The sequence below is a fragment of the Haliotis rufescens genome, unplaced genomic scaffold, assembly GCF_023055435.1.
Source record: "Haliotis rufescens isolate VD_foot unplaced genomic scaffold, xgHalRufe1.0.p SCAF_102, whole genome shotgun sequence".
NCBI lineage: Eukaryota > Metazoa > Mollusca > Gastropoda > Lepetellida > Haliotidae > Haliotis > Haliotis rufescens.
In genome coordinates this window covers 401,419-409,484 of record NW_025963783.1, presented here as the reverse complement: position 1 = coordinate 409,484, position 8,066 = coordinate 401,419, and positions in this window count along the sequence as shown.

The window sequence follows — 8,066 nt, the reverse complement described above, 5'->3', positions numbered from 1 at the left end:
TTAAGACGTCTGTGTCTAGCCCTGCCTCGCCGACATACACGATACACACCACTGCAGACTCCTGCCTTCATCATCAAAGGGGGCCCGTGATAAAGTTTTAAAATCGTGGTCTTTTGGTTGACGAAAAATCAAGCATTTGGGAAGTAGGTCAGAACAACGAACCAACAGACCTTTGCAGGAGTTTCATCAGGTAGAGGGCTATGTCTCAAGAAATATGTGCAGAAGCAACAGACGTGCGCTAGATCGGTTGTCGATGTGGTGCAGCTCGTTTGCTTCTAGAGACAGGAAAATATGACATGTACCTCCAATTAAGAGACATTGTTTCGTCTGGCCAGATTCTGTCGAGGACGAAATCCATGTTATCTTATCCTTCATCAGTATTTAGAGAGTTGCAAAGAAATAGTTTACGGTTTTAATGATTTATCGACCTACGCCGTGGTCTAGTGGATAGAGCGTCTGCCCGGAAAGCGGAAGGTCGTGGGTTTGATCCCTGGCCGCGTCGTACCAAAACACGTTAAAAGATAGTACTCGTTATTAACCTGTCAAGGACGGGTCGGCTCGGAGTCAGTATACTGTGTCTGAGTGGGTTATTCATGTTAAACTGCAGCATGGTATCTCAGTGGGCCACGTTATAAAATCGGCATTAGTCTGAACTAGTACAATCAGCCCAAAACACGTGCTATATAACTGCAACAATTTTGAACGCAACATAAAATCCTATTTCACCTCCTTTTGAATGGTTTATCAAATTATCATAATTTGTGTCACATTTAAGGTGATTCATCGCTGGTATTTTGACTTAGCTCAAACCTATATATATGTTTGTATGTGTTTGAATGTGCTTTTACAGAAAGGCATACATGTCCAAATGTTTAAATTGGTAAAGGGTGTTTGTTCTTAGTATGGGAAATACTAGAACTGACACATTTCAGAACTCCAGTGGTGTCCGACAGGGCTGTATTCTAGGCCCACTGTTATTTACATTCTTTATAAACCAACCTGCTACATATTTAGATAATAGTGAATAAACAGCTGCAGGTATTTTCGTGAATGAGTTTATTGATGAAATGAAATTGCTGCTGTTTGCGGGTGACGTTGTCCAAGTAGTGGACTTTGTAATTGCGTCACATAGAAAATTAGACAAATTGGAATCTTTTTGTGACATTTGGGGTCTGGAATTCAATATAGATAGATCAAATATAATTGTATTCCGAAATGGTGGCGGTATTAAACGAGTTGGAAAATGGTGCTTTAAAGATTCAGAAATGAAAAACTAACATATTATAAATACTTGGGCATCGTCATCTTCTGTGGTCAAAGGTCTGAGAAACCCGAGCCACACAGGCCAAAAAAGCATGTTTTCCTATTCTTATGTTGACTAAGCATTATCCGTACCCGACATTTAAGGTAATTGTTTCTATATTTGATAGTATAAATAGCTCCGATTGCATGTTGTGGAAGTGAAATTTGGGGATTTACATTTAGAGAATGCATAGAAAAAGTCAAAAGTTCTTTTTTCAAGAGATATCTGTTAATCAGTAATAAGGCATCATCTAATGCTGTTCTTGGTGAGTTTGGTCGTTAGTATCTAAATGTTAATGTTTCAGCTGATGTATAATATATTGATGTAGACTATTACGCATAAATGCAAATAGACTTCCACACGCTTGTTATAAAACAAGATGATAACGGTAGTGTTAATTGGGCATCTCATGTGAGAATGCTTTCGTTTGAATCTGTTTTTTGTGAAGCCTGGATATCGCAGGATTGTGGAGATAATGGACATTTTTTATGGAGTTGTTCAAGGGAAGACGTATTGCCATTGTTGTACAAAACTTGAGTTAAAAGATTAACAATTCTTAAATCATGATAGTCACTACATGGCTGAAATATTGCCGATGTGACTTTAAATTTTAACTCACTCACTGTCTCACTTAAATCATGATACGTCATATAAATCACAATTGGAAACTAAACTCTATATAACCGCATGCTTTGATTGGGATCTTTTAAGAGTCTTGGCGAAAATGAGTATGGGAACCATTGCTGCGTTAGTTAGAAACGGTGACCTCGAACTTTTTCTTTGATTGGTTCTATCCTTTTGGTTCCAAGTCTCCTAAAAAAATGAAGCTGAACTTTTAGTGACTAGAAAGTGGTCTCAGATAAGCTATTGTTCACAACTGCATGTCATTCATAATTCAACTTATGAGATGTATTGTCTGAAAGGCTCTCTGTATGCTGTATAAGCTGTTTGATTCAAAGGAAAGTAGTTTCAGTCGAAACCTTTTATTGCTTAATATCAGTGATATCTTCCAGGCTACGAAGTTTGGATTTTTCTGTACATATTGCTTCTCCACAGTTGTGGGATTTGTAAACATGAAAACATATAAACTTCTGAAATAAAAATATTGTACAAATCACCTATCAAACGCATCCTCAATATTCCCTTACACTTAATATTTTCTAACAGTAATTAAGTTTGACGTAGGAAGGAGTTATCGCGGCACGTCGAGAGTGGATGTTAATGTTTACAACATCAAGCTCTCACAGTCAATGGATTTCGTGTTATTCCCTAGCGTTGATGTTCTATATCTTCTTGAACTGGGTCAATGAGAGAACTCAATCTATTGCTTGTTTGTGTTTTTTACGTGATGCCGTTGTATGGCAGAGGTTCTTCTGAGCTGCCTCGGGCAACAGACTCTCACTTTCTTTTGTCTTTAAATTGTGGCAGTGGCAGAACATGCTTACCCTTTTACCTACTGTCATCGTTGATTTTCAGTGATCTGTTCAAATACTTTTCACTGCTATTTCACATTTTATGCCCAATTGAATCTGTTTCTGCTGAGAAATGGTTATTTTCTGCCGTGACATTTCATATTTAGAATTTGATTTTGGAATATACATATTGAATGACTTTGGTTGGCCTACAGTTCCAGCTTTCATGCCTGTGTGAATGTGTAGCACATTCGATGCTGAGCTGCAGATTGTACATCACACACAGGTAAGGATGAGTTAGAACGGATGTAGCAGTCACCTCATAGGCACCTCACACACAAAAATGCACGGCCACTCACAGTTGACGTTGTCAAAGTTGTATCCATATGGTTTCCACATACAGATACATTCTCCACTATCATCAGGTTGACCAGGGCCCCATAAATGCTCATTGACGACTCTACCATTTGCCCATTTGCACCAGCGTGATTTGCATGTGCCGCCTACAAACACAGCCTTTCCAATGCTTGAATCTGAAATGAGAAAAACAGATATAAGAAGAACTGTCTGTTGATGCTACTGCAATGGTACCAAAGCATACATGGATTCCATCACAACCTGCTTTAATTAGACAATAGCACACTGTTGAGAAGATTAATTAGTTGAGAGAAATTCAGGGAGGTAGGTAACCCACTGCGCATGTGCCCCTTGTACACAATTATTTGTTGTAAATCATCGAATTTCCCCACACACGTAGAGGAGATACAGTGCCATGCCATTTGGTTTTTAACACAATATGCATCCATCTATAAAGCCAATTTCGACCGTCGTTGGCGTCTATAACATGTCGTTTCAAGAACAAAGTGGGCAATAGAAGCTGAATTTTAGCATGCCTTTGTTCCCCCAATGGCGTCATCTTCAGTCGTTATATTTCATTTAATATGCAATGACATTTGATATATATTTTAAAAGTAATGAGGCATAACATGCTTGTTATATGTGTATGCTATAGTATGCATGTTGCCCTTACATTGACCTTTGCACTTATTCTGTGCTGTAGATAATACGTTCTTAAAATGAATTTTTGGCTATGTACACAGATGTTTTTTGCAAAGCTTCTAATTAAATAAATGTGAGAGTAAGTAGGTTATGTCAGTCGTGGATCGCTCTCTCCTGGAGCAACACTGCAATTTGGGATAGAGCGTTTCAGGCTATTATAGTCTTGGTAAGGTCACAGTTTAATCTCAAGAGACACTGTCTGCAAGAATAGGGTACAATATGTGATCGAAGATACTCACAAAAATGTAAGAACATTTTCATACCAAAATGTATTAATGTTTCTTTCGCCAAAGGCAATAGCAAGTATGGGATAAAAGGTCATAATGATGATGTATGTTATACAAACATTTCTAGTTACTGTTACCTGAAATTTTCTGTAAGTGAAGGTTGACTTATATTGATTGGGGCTGAACACAACTGGAAGGTTATATATTTTGGGGGAGAATAGGAGGTAATTCTTGACATCAATATCCAAAGAAACATCAGACACAAACTTTAAATTATAGAATCTTACATTAGTTACTTGTTTGATATTTCTCAATTCGTTCTCAATATGTATGAGAAAATATTTGCAATTTGTCAACAGCTGCGTTTGCTCTGTTGCTCTTATTGCAGACATGTTGTTGTCTACATATCTAGGTGAGCTATAGTGGCTTGGCACACTTTTCAGAATACAAACACTTGAATGTGTACTTTAAATCCATGACTCCCAAAAATAAGTACATGTAAGGGCAGATACATTTGAACTCTGTATAGAACCAAGTAACAATAGAATTGAATGATAAAAAACAGAACTATACCCTGATTTGGTTCCTGTAGATATTCCTGGACAGCATCATATTTTTTATTGTCATCCAGAATAATTAGTCGTCCACCCTGACCATACTTTGAGCAGTCACCCTGGGCGTTCTTCCAAGTTAGGGGGGTATGGATCAGCTTGAAGCACAAATTCAGCTTCAAGTTATACCAGAAATCGGATGGACAGTTCCTTCCTGCAACATCATTCATAGATAAGAGCGAGCAAACCATTTCTGTACATTGTACCAGGTGTTCATAAAGAGTGAGCTGTGGCACCCATCACAAACACATGCAAGGGCAATTCAATTACTCAGTGTTGGTAACTCCATTTCGTCCCTCTTGTCTGGTAGAGATTTTTTTTGTCACTATGAATATTTATGCATAGATCTAAATACCAACCAGTTGACACGGTGTCACTGGTTTCTAGTTCTGGTTCCGGATGGAAAGGCAATGAAAGGTTATTGGCGATTTAACCAATCTTACCTTTAGGATAGCTTTCTTATTCTTTATTCAGTGCTTGTGTAGACCTGCGGCCAATGGTACAATTGAGGGTCGACAGAAGACAGTATGATCAAACGGCGATTCATTGCGTGATGTACAAACATGGCTGTACGTGGCAGTAAACTAAGGTTGTAACGAGTTCAAAGGGAATACTAATATTAGTTCGTTATAACCGTAGTTCGTTATAAGCATATATACAGCAATTGCCTGGGACCCCAAAATAAGGTCGCCAGTTCGTTATAATCGTGTTCTTTTTAAACGTAGTGTACGCAGTGTAACATTTCTAATAACAGATTATCTGGGTTTGACACTAGAATATTAAACTTAGATAATGTGGGATGGACATGAAACTTTTCTGGAATATGCTGCTGGCGAAGCTTAACATATGTGTTATTTTTATGTAAAGAATGTGAGCTGCAGCGGAATTTATCTCAATTTACAACTGATAAATAATATTCCACAGTGAAGTTTGATTTAAAAAGAACATATTGGTGCATCCTTGAGCTAATAATTGCTGAGTGCCAGTCCTGTTCATAAGCCGATTTCAAATGTTTTACAAATTCAGAAATATACAGTTTAGATAAATCGGCACCCTGACTCTGGCAAATATACCCAAAGGCAAACGTACAGTATACAAAAGCAGCTTAATTTTAGACTTGGTTTGACGTGGATGACTTTATCACTAAAAACTGCTCACATGCAAAAAGATGGACAGATTCAATTTCTTTGTCGATATCTAGCCCGATTGGCACAGGAACACTGTTCCATAAATGATTAATGAAGGGTGTTTAGGTTCTTCTGAAGAAACCTTCCAAACCCACACACCCCTTATTTGTATGGAAATGTAAAAAGAAACGAAAAACATTTGAAAACCCAAATTAGCAAAGTGCACCGCTTCAAAACCCTGATCGTATTTAAGCAAAAGATCCTGAAGAATGCAAAGTTTTTTTCTCTCAAATACGAATAAAGAAGAAATATCCCTTGACGAAAGGCCTTATTGACCAGTTCAAATCCTGATTTATACATTAGGTTGGATGTTATCCCCCAGAGTAATGTGATATATGGGCAATCAAGCGAATGGATCTATGCCTTTTTTCCAACTGTTCAAAGAAAATCGTGTATATATGATCAACTGATTCCTCTTTATTTGATAGTATAATTGCACCTACTCTGTTATATAGTTCCGTATTTTTAGGGACCAAATATCGAAAACATGTGGAAAAAGTTCAAGATATATATTTTTCAAACACAGAAACACAATGCGAATATTTTTTAACATAAAAGCAAAATTAGCGGACAAGCGGTGCAAAATGAAGAGGTTTAACGTGTTACAGTGGCAGTGACAAATTTCCCGGATCAAAATAATCACAACAAGGACACGCAAACCAATAGTTGGGAAACACGTACGATTCGGGAAAAAACGCACCCAGTGCATCAACAAAAGGGCCATGGAGCTACAAGCACTGCACGATTGCAGTGCCTGCCATCTGCGTCAATCGAACAGTCACAGTTCAACAACATGCCAAGATTAATAGAAGTGCAAAGAAACAACGTCACAGGCCTCTTGCAGGCAGAGGAATCCCGATCAACTGTAGCCAGGGTTTTTCAATGTGGCGCCCAGGTCCATCACAAGGCTATGGAATCGGTTTCAACAGCATGGGTCAACACGTGATCGGCTAAGGTCGGGACGACCAAGAGTAACCGCACCCGCCCAAGATCACTACGTCCGACTGTGCCACCTACGTGAAAGGACGACCGCAGCCACCTAAACCGTACAAAATCTCCGAGCAGACCGTACGAAACCGTTTAAGAACAGGTCTACGAGCAAGACGTCCTTTTCGACGCGTCATATTGAGTCGACAACATCGTCAACAACAACTGCATTGGTGTCGTCAATACAGGGTATGGCCTCAACTGCGATGGAGAGATGTCTGGTTCAGCAACGAATCAAGATTTCTCCTCCGTCCAGGGGATGGAGGAGATTGGGTCTACAGACATCGAGGAGAACGTTACGCCGGAAACTGCGTACAGGAAGTGGACAGGTTTGGTGGGTGTAGCGTTATGGTGTGGACGACTATCTCTCATCATCTTACAGCTCAACGATACATCAACTAAAGTCTCCTACCACACGTCCTCCCCATTGTATTCCAGCAGGACAACGCTCGACCGCATACAGCACGGACCACAAGAGCCAGCTGTCTACAAAACAATAACGTTGATGTTCTCCCCTGTACCTCCAGATCAACGGATTTGAACCCGATAAAGCACCTGTAAGATGAATTGGATAGACGGCTATACCACCGTTAACCACAACCCTAGACGTTGCAGATGGTAGCTGACCTTCACCTTCGACTTTTCCTATGTACCGATAACTGAGATGACTACAATCACCAAGTACTCTCTCCACAACATTTTGGCCAAATACTTTGTACGGTTCCTCGTATAAATGTATTTTCCTACCTCACACAAATCTTACTTTGCGTTTCTTTTTTTTAAGAGTATATTTTGGCGTTGGTTCTCGAAGGCCATCCTTGGTGAAACTGGTTGTTTTACATTATTTTCTATTTATTCGGTTATGAGTTATGAAATATGTAATTGAATTGTTATTGATGGATATGTTTCGGCGTTGTATTGAATATAATCATACGTTAATGCAATATAGATGAGAATTGAAAGAATAATTTACTGCAGTAGGAATACGAATTTTCTTCTGATTATGTGTGTGTATCTCTCAAGACGTTTGGTATTATTAAGTATTATTCTATTATTTCACGATAACTGTTTCGCCAATATTGGCATAATCATTATATATCCGTATCCACATATTCAAATTTCAAAACGTCAAGAAATAGGTAACTGTTGTAGAAGATAAAGCACCGAGAAGAGCATTTTGTAAATTCAGAACTTCCACCCATGTTTATAATATGAGCATAGTTTGTAAAACATGCTTATAATAAACTATGCAAAAAAACGAAGGTGAAAATACACCAATG